The sequence below is a fragment of the Trichosurus vulpecula genome, chromosome 6 (genome assembly GCF_011100635.1).
Source record: "Trichosurus vulpecula isolate mTriVul1 chromosome 6, mTriVul1.pri, whole genome shotgun sequence".
NCBI classification, from domain to species: Eukaryota; Metazoa; Chordata; class Mammalia; order Diprotodontia; family Phalangeridae; genus Trichosurus; species Trichosurus vulpecula.
In genome coordinates, this window is record NC_050578.1 from 268,136,272 (window position 1) to 268,149,743 (window position 13,472).

The window sequence follows — 13,472 nt, forward strand, 5'->3', positions numbered from 1 at the left end:
ATAACATGAACTCAAGCTGGAAAGGCAGGTTAGTGCCAGCCTAGGTGTTTGTACAGGTCATCTAGGCCAGGTATGACTTGGAAAAAGTGTCTGGGGCTTTTAATTGAAGCACGTGATGTGTTCTTTCAGTGTAAACCTATGGCTCACTGCACCATGCATCTATATTAGAGTTTAGTTAAAAGGTTTAGTTTCTTTGTGGAATATAATTAATAATATTAATGAAGAGGATCTCCAGTAAATGACCTCCTAGAATTTTAAGGTTGCCAAGAGCTTTAAATAATAATTTTTACATAATTTACATAATAATTTTTGTTGTTCTGTCATTTCAGTCATGTCCAACACTTCATGACCCTGTTTGGGGTTTTCTTGGCAAAGATACTGGAGTGGTTTTGCCATTTCCTTCTCCAGCTCATTTTACAGAGGAGGAAAATGAGGCAAATAGGGTTAAGTGACTTGCCTAGGTTCACAAAGCTAGTAAATGTCTCAGGTGGGATTTGAACATAGGTCTTCCTGACTGCAGGTCCTGTGTTCTATCCATGTTGTAAACTCTATATAATTGCTTATTCTCTTCCCTTCCCCATGAGAATCAAGTGGCACACTATATGTAAAGTGTTGGGTAAACCTTAAAGTGACATAGTTATGCCCTCCACATCTTGACTTTCCCCAAAGAGCTTTCAATATATCAAGAGTTGGCAAAAGAAATTAAATGGGAATTTTGGGGAAGTTTTATGGTATCTCTGAAAGAGTTTAGAAATGCAGAGATGCATGAAACATATGTATAGTATGTACAACATCAACGCATTTTGTCTTTTAATACCGTAACGATTCAGACCTCTTCTCTGGTGTGAAGGGAGGGCCAAAACATTTACAAAGATTTTCCAGATTGATGGGATGCCAAGCCCTAACCCCCTAGATGTGGAAGAGTTAACTGCATAATGACAATAATAACTAACATTTATGTGGCACTTACTGTGTGCCAGGCACTGTGCTAAGCCCCGTACAATAATTATCTCATTTAATCCTCACAATGACCCTGGGAGGTAGGTGCCACCATTACTCTCATTTTACAGTTGAGGAAACTGAGGCAAATGGGTTAAGTGACTTGCCCAGGTCACGTAGCTAGTGTTAAAGTTCAGATTTGAACTCGAGATACACACATACATACAAAAACATATATATACATATATATGTGTATGTGTGTATATGTATATACATGTGTACACACACACATACACACATACACATACATACCTATTATTCTAGCTCTGTCAAACTTCCAGTGTTCTGGCCAGTGCTAATGAGAATCCCTAATTAGACTTGCCGGACACAGTGGGTTGGGGGAATCGTATTCCTGTGTGAAAGACACAAGTTTTCTTCCCTCAAGTTCTCCGGGCCTCCTAGCTGTGGGGTTAGGACAGAACATGACAAGGTAAGAAATGCATACGATTAAGCTGGGTCCTATTTACTCATGGTGCCCTAGACATATACTTACTGAGATATCTATACCTGGATGGATGCCGGGAACAGTTTCTCCATTCCCTTGCCCCCTTGGGGGTCAAGTTACAAAGAAAACAACTCTCAAATAGGGTCCCTAGTGGTGACTCAGGCAGGAGGAGGGGCAGGCAATCCGTCACTGTTTAAAAATACTCCCTGACCTTTGCAAAGCTATCTTCTGAGCTGACAGAATACTGGGCACCTGGATGTATGTATGGGTATGGGGTGGGAAACAGGAGAGAGGCAGACAGCAGAATAAGGAATACTCTGAGCACTCCGGTCCTTGTTGCATGAAGAGTCATAGGAACAAAGATTCAGGGCTGGAAGGACCTCAGAGGCCAGCTAGTTGAACCCTCTAATTTTACAGACGAGAAAACAGGCTCAGGAAGATGAAGTAATTTGCCAAGATCAATTAGTGGGAGTATCGGGATTTGAATCCAGGTCTTCTCTATTGAATCTAGCCCTTTTCTAGCTTACCTCCCTCCCATATAAGGATAAGGCCCATTACTTTTTGTTCCTTAGTAGCCAAAGGTGTTTCCGATCCTCTTGAAGGTGGCTCTGTGGGCCAGATTGCATTCTATCTCTCTCTAGGTGACATACCTTGTCCTTCCCCTATCTTGCCCTCTGTAGTTTATTCCGCACTCCTTGCCCATAGCCTTCTGCCTGCTTCTTCCCATCTGTTCTATAATGGAGTTTGCCTGATCTAGAAAGAACACTGAACTGGGAGTCAGGAGATCTGAATGCTAGTTCCAGCTTTGGCACTAATTAATGATGAAGGATTGGCCATTTTATTTCCCCTATTTGAGCCTCTTTTTTCTCATCTGTAAAATGACACGTTGGACTTGATTACTTCTAACCCTGGAGTTTTTAACCTAGGGTTTGTGGTTCCCCACCTCCCCAATGGGGACCATGGATAGTGAAATTGGGTGGGGAAAAAAATTACATCCTTATTTTCACTAATCCTCGAACCAAAACAAGCATTTCTTTGAATTATAAATGTAGTCAAGAATCCATTATTCTGAGAAAAGGTTCCTAGGCTTCTCCAGACTGACAAAGGGGTCCATGATGCAAAAAATGGTTAAGAATCCTTGCTCTAACCCCTTTTCCAGGGATAATATGTTACGTTCATGTCTCATCCAGCTCTGATATTCTATAACTCTAAAGTTCCTTCCAACTCTGCCATTCTAAGCTCCCTCAAGGCTCAGACATTCTCTCTTCTAAGGGTTTTCCTAGCTCTGACATTCTATATTCTTTTTCTTTTCGGAGGGGGGAAGGCAAGGTAATTGGGGTTAAATGCCTTGCCAAGGTCACACAGCTAGTAAGTGTGTCAAGTGTCTGAGGTCAGATTTGAACTCAGGTCCTCCTGACTCCAGGGCCTGTGCTCTACTCACTGCACCACCTAGCTGCCCCTGACATTCTATATTCTAAGGTCCCTTCCAGGTCTGGAATTCTAAGCTTCTCCTTAGGGAAATGCTACTATGTTCTAGGCTTCACGGGGACATATAGAAAAGTCTAGGACAGGGTCTGCCCTCAAGGAGCTCACAGTCCAGGTGGAAGATAAGACATATAAATGAAGCATTAAAGATAATATTCATTGATAAGAATAATTACATGCCATCAGTAAGAAATCCATGAAAAATAAATGAATGCCTGGCATTTTTCCAGGATACACCTGTTTGGAGCATTTGCTCTTTTCTAATCCATTCATCTGTTCAACTCAGCCACACTTGCCTTCCAATCACTATATGCACGCCTATGCATATTGCATACTCACATACTCATCCATTTCCACCAATGATCTTCTGGAATGCCTCTGATGGAGAAGACCCTAGGTTCTCTAAGCCTCTGCTGGCAGATCTCCACCCTCCTCCCCACCCCCCAAGCTCCATTAGGTTCATGGAACTATAGAATCTAAGTGTTGGAAAGGAGCAGCCCATACCTGGCCAGGAATCTCCCCAAGAAAACCCCAAGGTTTTCTTGAAGACTTCCAGTGATAGGGAACTCACCACATCCCCTTCTCCTTTGGGACAGCTCTAAGAGGTAGGAGGTTTTCCTGTACATGAAGCCAAAGTCAGCTTTTCCATAATTTCTATGTACTGAATTATTTCTGCTCTACCAGGGCCAAGCAGAACAAGTCAAATCCTTTTTCCATGGGACAGCCTTTCCAATACTTGAAGATGGCTATCATGCCCTATCGAACCATCTCTTCTCTGAGCTAAATCTCATCCTTGTTGATATGTTCTAATTTTCAAATGGCCAGATCTCCAGTCCCCTCATTATCCTGGTTGTCCTTCTCTGGATGCACTCCAGCTGGTCAATTACTTCTTAAAATGTGGTGCCCACAATTGAACACACCATTTTATATGTGGTCCAACTAGGGCAGATGACAACAGGAGTTCCGTGTTCTGGACACTCGGTATCTCTTAATGTAGCCTAAGATCGAGTTAGCTATTCTTGGCCACCATGTTGCAGTGTGGACTCATATTGAGCCAGCGGTGTATGGCCTGTTTTGTATTAACCCCTGGCCAGCCACGCCTCCCCCATCTTCAACTCATGGAGTGAATTTTTAAAATCCAAATATAGAACTTTGTATTTATCTCAATTAAATTTTATCTTATTACATTCAGCTCATGATTCTACTCCATTAAGGTTTTTGTTCATTTGATTATTTATTTTTAATCTTGACCCCATCATCCAAGAGAGTGGTTTGGACCTGGTAATCGATCAGCCAACCCACAAATGTTTATTAGGCACCTACCATGTGCTAAGCATTGTACTAGGCACTGGAAATAGAAGTGCAAAGAATGAAGCAATCCTGACTTGCAAAAGGCTTACATTCTGATGGAGACAAAAGGTACATATATAAATGTACATGGCATAAATATAAAGTTAATAAATACAAATATCAATGAAGTAGTTGAATACAAGGTAATTAGAGAGGGGTAGCTAGGTAATGCAATGGCTAGAGTGCTGAGCCTAGAGTCAGGAAGACTCATTTTCATGAGATCAAATCTAGCCTCAGACACTTACTAGCTGTGTGACCCTTAGCAAGTCACTTCTCCCTGTTTGCCTCAGTTTCCTCATCTGTAAAATGAGCTGGAGAAGGAAATGGCCAACCGCTCCAGTGTCTTTACCAAGAAAACCCCAATGGGGTCATGAAGAGTCAGATATGACTGAGACAACTTGACAACAAAATCATCAGTTAGAGAGGGAGAGACTCTCTGGGGACCAGCCTAGTTAAGAATAAAGAGGATCACCACCAGATTGGCTACAGGTTAATTGATTTTTGACCACCATAACTCTCAAAGATCATCTTGCAAGTCATAGAGGGCCACAAGCTACAAGCTCCTCCGGAGAAGGGAGTATTCATGGGAATGAAACTGGAAATCAAAAAAAAATAGAAAGAAAGAAAGAAAGAAAGAAAGAAAGAAAAGAAACTGGAAATCCTTGGGGGTGCCGAAGTGATATACACACACGGACATAGTACACCAACACCGATACATTCTTTCCCATGGCCATTCACAGACCCACATTTAGTGAACTTCCTCCCTCATCCTCCTTCTGCCCACGGGGTGACAAAGGATTGAGCCCAAGACTGCAGGATGTATTGAGGAAGCTTGGACAAAGCATCGACGTGCAATAGTGAGGATCCAGTGCCCCCTTGTGCTCTCCCCTTCCCTGTAACCTCAGTCCCCTGAGCCCCTGCCATCTCCCCAGACCAGAATAAGATATGAGGTTGGCAACTGGGCCTAGATTTGGGAATAAGAGGCTAGAGATGACTTCCTACCTTCTTTCCTTCCTTGGGTCCTCTGTACTCCAGCTAAACACATCCTTGATATCAACTACCTCTCATCCCATCTTAGCTTCCTTGGAAGAACCCAGGGAGAATGAAAGAAATCCAAGCATCTCTGGCTTTCCAAACTCAAAGTAGCACAGGCCATCCCTAAGGATGCCAAACATCTGGATGGGGTGCAAACTCCCTCTTCATCTTGTGAAGCCTCCCAGCTGGAGGCTTTCTTGTCCATAGATACTCTTCTTGACCCACAGGTGAGCTCTCTTCAAGGATTTTCAGTCAAGTGAGACTTAGGGACTCTCTGCTTAACTGCTAGGTCCTCTAGATGGCTAGCCTTAAGGAACACCACCATCTCTAGACTGCTGGATCTAGAGTCTGAGGGATGGAGTACTGATCATCCCAGACTCGTCAATGATTAGACACATGACTTTGGGACATTCACTTCCTCTCCTTAGACCTCAGTTTCCCTTACTGTAAAAAGGGAGACTTGGACTACAGGATATTTGAGGTCCCTTCCATGAATCTATGATCCTATGACCAAGTCTGCTCTGTTCCCAGATTGAACCTCTGGACCTTGGGAGATGACAGGAGATTGGGGTGGGGGAAGCAGGAAGAGAAGGATAGAGTGGGGGGTGGGGGCTGTGCCTCCTACCTGCTGCTGCCCTAGTGTATGCCTCTGTCTGCTTCTTCCTTCCTCCAGCTGTACTGCCTCACTCCCTTCTTTTTAAGCCCATGCTGTCTCTTGCCCTTAACTCTGGCCGAGGAGCCCACCTCCGTACTCCTCCGTCATCCTCCCCCCAGGACTCCAGCCAGCCCGGGCTCATTGTTTATGGCTCGGTTGGTACAACACCCGTCTGGGCTTAGAGGCTCATATTTCCAACAAGAGACTGACAGGTGGCATCTCTCAATTTCTCCTCCCCCTCCTTCAGGCCTCCCCTGCCCTCTACTCACCTTTCCAGTAGTTCCTCTAGCCTAGAGCCTCTTATTCCACTCAATGCCCTGGGATGTCAAGCCCTGAACCACCCTCCAGTAGGTAAACAGAACCAGAGGGGCAGCTGCTTTGGGTTATGCAGGGAAGTCCTTGTTTTCCATCGGTCTGTAGCCCCTCCATAGGATCCTGCCCATCCTGAGAGACTACTGGCTTTTCTTCCCTTCCCAGACACTTCCCAAGTTTCCCTGATCCGTCCCTTTCTCCACCCCAGAGAGAGGCAGCTGCACGAGGGCAGATTAGCAAGGGGAGTTAGAAGCAGGAACATTGCTGCCAGCTTCGGGGATCACGTCCTGGGAAATGATGGATGATATTAAGAATAGTAACTGACATTTACATAGTACTTTATGGTTTATGAAATTATATATATATATATATATATATATTATATATATATATAGTCCCTGATTTGATCCTCACAACCATCCTATTAGGTAGGTAGAACAGGTATTGATATCCTCATTTTACAGATAGGGAAACTGAGACTCAGTAAGGCATAACATAGACCCACAGAAGCTCAAAATTGAAAGGGACATTAGAAGGCCTTCTTGTCTAATCCATACCTGTGGTCCCATTGCCATTAGGGTTAAGGTTCCTAAACTGTCAGATTCCTAACAATTGTTTTGTTTGGCATGTAAAGTCCTTTACAATCTGGGTCCAGTCTATTCAGGATTATTACATATTACTCTTCCACATATACTCTACCAGTGGTGAGGAACCTGTAGCCTCGAGGCCACATGTGGCTCTCTAGGTCCTTAATTGAGGCCCCTTGACTGAATCCAAACTTCATAGAACAAATCCTCTTAATAAAAGGATTTGTTCTGTATAACTTGGACTCAGTCAAAAGGCCATACCCGAGGACCTAGAAAGGCCACATGTGGCTTCAAGGTGAGGTGGCAGGTTCCCTACCCCTGCTATACTCTAGCCAGACTGGCCTGCTTTAATGTTCATATTTCACCTCTGTGCCTTTATATAGGGCCTATATTATAGGCTGTTGCCCCTGCCTGGAGTGCCACTCCCCTTCATTTTTACTTTTTGGAGCTCTAGCTCCCTTCAAGGCTCATATCAAGTGCCACCCCCATCAGGAGACCATTCCAAATCCCCCCCCAACATTGTTACCATCGTTTATTTTTTATATATCCTGTATTTACTTATCAGTGAAACTGTAATTGCTTTAAGGTTAGGGACTATCTTCATTTTATCTTTGTATTCTCAGTGCTTCTCTCTCATAAAACCTGCCTGGCATACAGTGGGTACTGAAGAAATTATTGCTTGATTGGCTGTATGAAAGTCCTCTCTAAAACATCCTTAATAATTGTTCTTCCAGTCTCTTCTTGACTATCTCCAGTGATGAGGAACTCGCTATTTGATGGGGCTTCCCAATCCTTCTGGACAAATCTTTCATTAGAAAGTTTTTCCTTATTTTGAGCTGAAGCTTCTCCTTCACCTTCAACTCCTCTTTTTGGCTCTCTGGGGGTTGATCAGAACAAATCCAGTCTCTGTACTAGCCATTCAATATACTTGAAGAAAGCTACCATACCCCTCCTAAATCTTTTCTTCTTCAAGCTGTTGTTATTTAGTTGTTTTTCATTCATGCCCTACTCTTCACAACCCTGGGTTTGGGATTTTCTTGGCAAAGATACTGGAGTGGTTTGTCATTTCCTTCTCCAGCTCATTTAACAAATGAGGAAACTGAGGCAAACAGGGTGAAGTGACTTGCTCAGGGTCACACAGTATCCGGGACAGGATTTGAACTCATAAAGAGGAGTCTTCTTGACTCCAAGCCCCACCTTCTATCCACTTTACCTGCTCTAACTAGCCTAGCTTCTTCAGATTAAATCTCCCCAAGCCTTTGAATGGACATGCTTTATGCCTCCAGTAGAAAGTTAGCTCTTTGAAGGCGGATTCAGCTTTATTGTTTATGTTGTTGTATCTGCATTGCCTAGCGCAATGCCTTGAACAGAGTAGGTACTTTAAAATTCCTGTGGAATTTCAGTTGAATTGTTGAAAGACATCTCAGCATCCTGGTCATCCTTCAACTTGGAAAAAATCCTCCCCTGAAATGTGACTTCCCCAAGGCTACATAGCTAGGGAGTAGTGGAGCCAAGATCCAAGCTTAGGTCTTCTTTGTGAAGAAATCCAGTGGGCTCCTTCCTGCTGCATCAGAGAGGGGGAAAGAGAATGGGGGAGGAAGGCAAGTTATTGGCTTGTAAGTTGACTTCTGTGCCCCTTGCCATCTCTGCAGCTGGCCAGCTCCACTGAACAGAAGACCAGAATCCACTTCAAGAAGACTAGACATTTATCCATGCCCTTGTCCCCAATACAAAGATCATCATTTGCATTTTACAGGTGAGAAAGAGAGGTGTTATGGCAGAGTATATAATGGTTCAAAACCTGCTTCTGACGTCCATGAGCTGGATGACCAGGGAAATGCCATTCCACCTCTCAAGTTAACTCTCCAAAATGATGAATTACAGATGAGCTGTGATCTGGGTAGGTGGAGAGCATTCCCACAAGTCTGTGGTATATTGACAGTTGAGGAAACTGAGGCTCTGAGAGGTTAAGTGATTTGCCAGAGGTCACACAATTGATAAGTATCTGAGCTGGTGTTTGAACTGAAGCCTCCTGCTTCCAAGTTCTGTTGTCTTGATTCCCGTCTGCTCCCAGACAGAAAGCCCTTCCATATGTCCCACACTCGCCTGCTGTCATTTAATCCCATACCCTCTTGTTCTGTCCTTATTGGAGATGGAAAGCAGCTGGTCACCATCTTATCTTCCCTTCTAAAACCCAGTGATATCCATTTATTAAACCTACGGTGCACTTTCTCATCTTCTGGCTAAATACAATAGTTCCTTTTGAGTCTGATTCCCCAATCTTTTCAACACCTTAGTGGGGCTTTTTCTAGATCTTCTCCAATTTCTCCCTGTGCTATTTAAAATACAGATCCTGTGGGGGCTGGACAAATGTCTGGGGGAGGGAGCTTGAGGGTGTTACTTCGATCTTGAATAACTGTGTCCAGGTTCCTTTTCTCATCTTGTGCCTGGATTTTCTCTATCTAGGAGAGAACAATACTGACCCCTGGTGAAATACAGTGATAAAACTCCCTTCCATGAAGGAAGGAGAGAAGATGGAAGAAACTTTGGCATAGCCAGGTTGGGAAAATGGGGTGGGCAGAATCTGGACAAAGCACAGGAGCAAGTGACTGCCTGGGGGGGACGTCTGGGGTGGAAACTCGAGGAGGATAAGGAGGGAGGAGCATTGCGTTCATAACTGGAAGACATTAGTTTTGCAACCTTGTTTGGCAAGTCTCCTACTCTCTGAGTATTGATTTCCTCCCCTGTAAAATTAGGGGATTGGGCTAAATCATTTCCGAGGTCCCCCCCTCCTCCTCTTCCCCTTCCTCTTTCTCCTCCTTCCCCCTCCCCACCAGATCTATGAATTCTGTCAGTAAAATAAGGGCTGCTGGGGGACAATATGTTTCTACCTAAAAAAGACAGGCGAGAGATGGAAGGAGGAAGTTTGGGGGAAACATATCATTTCCTTTGTGAACCTTTCAGAAGGGAGGTGGCAGAAGAAGGTCAGTAGGTCTAGCCTGACTCTATGAATTCACAAACTGTCTTATAAGATATCCATACTGGCTTTAGCCTAATGGAAGTGTGGGACTTGAAGCTCAAAGGGACCTGAAGTGATTGTCTGGTCCAATCTGTTGATTTTACCTGTGAGACTGAGGCTTAAAGAGGTAAAATGATTTGTCCATGACCACACTACAGATTGATGGAAGCACTAGAACAAGAATTCATGTGGAAAATTGTGGGTGAGAGTTAAAAAGGAAGTCACGGTGGGGAGGAAGTAAAACCAAATTTATAGGAATACAAGTCATTCCCCAATTGAAAAATGGTCAAAGGATATGAACAAGCAGTTTTCAGAGGAAGAAATTAAAGATATCTACGGTCATATGAAAAAATGCTCTAAATTGCAATTGATTAGAGAAATGCAAATCAAAACAACTCTGAGGTACCACATCTCCCCTGTCAGATTGACTCAAATGACAAAACAGGAAAATGATAAATGCTGGAGAGGATGTGGGAAAATTGGAACATTGTTACATTGCTGGTGGAGTTGTGAACTGATCCAGCCATTCTGGAGAGCAATTTGGAACTATGCCCAAAGGGCTGTAAAAATGTGCATACCCTTTGACCCAGCAATAACACTTCTAGGGCTATATCCCAAAGAGATCATACGAAGTGGGAAATGGACCAGTATGTACAAAAATATTGATAGCAGATCTTTTTGTGGTGGCAAAGAATTGGCAATCAAAGGGATGCCCAGCAATTGGGGAATGGCTAAACAAGTTGTGGTATATGAATGTAATGGAATACTGTTGTGCAATAAGAAATGAGGAACAGACAGACTTCATTATAACCTGGAAAGACGTATATGAATTGATGCTGAATGAGGGGAGCAGAACCAGGAGATCAATATACACGATTACAGACACATGGTATCTGTAAGGACTAACTTTGATAGACTTGACTCCTTTCATCAATACAAGGTCCAAAGATAGCCCCAAAAGACTCATGATGGAAAAAGCTGTGCACATCCAGAGAATTATGGAGTCTGAATACAGACTGAGGCCAACTATTTGCTATTTTTTTTCCTTCTTTTTTGGTTTCGTTTCTGCTTTCTCATGATTCATTCCATTGGTTATAATTCTTCTTTACAACTGGACTATTATGTTAATAAGTTCGATGTGAAGGTATATGTAGAACTTACATTGGATTATATGCTGTCTTGAGGGGGGAAGGGGGAGGAGAGGGAGGTAGGAAAATTTTGGAACCCCAAAACCTGTGGAACTGAATGTCGTAGCCTAAAAATAAAAAAACAAATTTACAAAAAAAAATAGCTTCCTTGTGTACTGGGAGAAAGAGAAAGGGGGAGATAGAATAGGGTAAACTATCTCACCCAAGAGGCAAGAAAGAGCTTTTACAGTGGAGGGGAAGAGGAGGGAGGTGTGAGGGAGTGAGTAAACCTTACTCTCATCAGAATTGGCTCAAAGAGGGAATCACATACACACTCATGTGGGTATAGAAATCTATCTTACCCTACAGGAAAGTAGGAGGGAAGGGGATAACAGAAGGGGGGGGGTAATAGAAGGGAGGGCAGATTTGGGGAGGGGATAGTCAGAAGCAAAACACTTTTGAGGAGGGACAGGGTGAAAGGAGAGCAAGAATAAAATAAATGAAGGTGGGGGAGAAGGATGGAGGGAAATATAGTTAGTCTTTCACAACATAACTATTATGCAAGTGTTTTGCATGACTACACATGTATAACCTATATCAAATTGCTTGCCTTCTTGATGGGAGGGGTGGGGAAAGAGGAAGGGAGAGAATTTGGAACTCAGAGTTTTAAAAATGTTGTTTTTACATGTAACTGGGGAAATTAAAATGCTAAATAAAAATTTAAAAACTCTAAAAAAAAGCTTCCTTTACCTTTACTCCCCTTCCCTCCCTTCTCTTCCCTTGCCTTGTCTTCTTTTCCCTTCACTTCTCTTCCCTTCCTTTCCTTTCTCTTGCCTTGCTTTCCCTTGCCTTTTCTTCCTTTCCCTTGCCTTCCCTTCCTTTTCTTTCACTTGCCTTGCCTTCCCTTCCCTTCTCTTTTCTTTCCCTTCCCTTCCCTTCTTTTCCCTTCCCTTCCCTTCTTTTCCTTTCCCTTCCCTTCCCTTCCCTTCTTTTCCTTTCCCTTCCCTTCCTTTCCCTTCCTTTTCTTTCCTTTCTCTTCCATTTATTCATCCACCCACAAGCATTTATAAAGGACCTACTATGGACCAAGAATTGTGCAAGGTCCTAGAAAGAGAAAGAAAAGAAAAAACAGAGGAAATAGTTCTTGTGCTCAAGGAGCTTACACTGTATCAGAGAAGACACTTGCCACATGTACACATATAAGTTTTGAAGCTACTCTTTGGAGAAACTACTACCTGAATTGCCTTTTTGCTGGGGAGTTGTAAGGAAGGAAGTAAGGCACTTTCAGTGCTATGACTATCAGCTCTTAATGTCCAATGTCTCACAGTTGGTTTAGTGAATCAGTTTCCCCATATGGTAAAGTCTATGTGGAGGCAGTAAAATGGCCCTGGTGTAGTGGGCAGATCAATGGCTTTTGTCAGAGGATCTGGGTTTGAATACTGAGAGGTAACTCAATTACAGAAACTCAGAGCTGAAGACCATGCAATCCAACAGGAACCAAGATCCTTTTGACAATGTGGACAAGTGGTTATCTAGCCTTTGTTTTGTTTGAAGACCTCCAGTGAAGGGAAGCCTCCTATCACCCCAGCCACTCTCAATAAGCATTTATTAAGCACCTACTGTGTGCCAGGCTAGATGGCTCAGGGGATAGAGTCCTGGAACTGGAGTCAGGAAAACCTGAGTTCAAATTTGGCCTCAAATACTCCCCAGCTGTGTGACTCTGGGCAACTCATTTAACCTCTGTTTGCCTTAATCCACTAAGAAGAAAATGGCAAATCACTCCAGTATCTTTGCCAAGAAAATCCCATATGAGTCAGGAAGAATCAGACAGGACTGAACAAACAAAAACATGTGCCAGGTGCTGCTATCTATTCCTCTTCTGGTCGGCTGGAATCGATACTAAATGTGCTTCTGCACCTTGGGTCTTTTGCTCCCGGTTCTGTATTCTGGGGACAAAGAGAGTAAGTCCAATTCCTTTTCTGCTGTGTGACCTCACTGGATCCGTTTCCTCGCGGGTAAAATGAGGCACGTGGATAAGATGCTCTTTCCCTTCTTTCTGGAAGCTTCAAGGTAAACGGACACCAACTGACCTGCTTTTGTCGATAGTCCAGTCCACTCCTGCTTGATTGGATCTTATATTTAGAGCTGGAAGGGACCCTAGGGAACATCTAGTCTAGCCACTCCCCCCACTTTAGAGGTGAGGAAAGCAAGATCCAGAGAGAAGTGACCTGTCCAAAGTGACCAGGGGAATAAACGATAGAGCTGGCATTTGAACCCAGGTCCGCTGCCACCAAAACCACAGCCCCTTTCATTGGAATAAGCCGCTCGCATAGCTGACCCTCGACGACTCAAAAATGATGCCCAGATCTGGGCACATGCCCCTCTTGCTGTGGTGGGCGTGTCCACGGTGCTGTTTCACAGGGGAAGGGCATGCCTGGGGCGGGGGTGGGGGGGATCT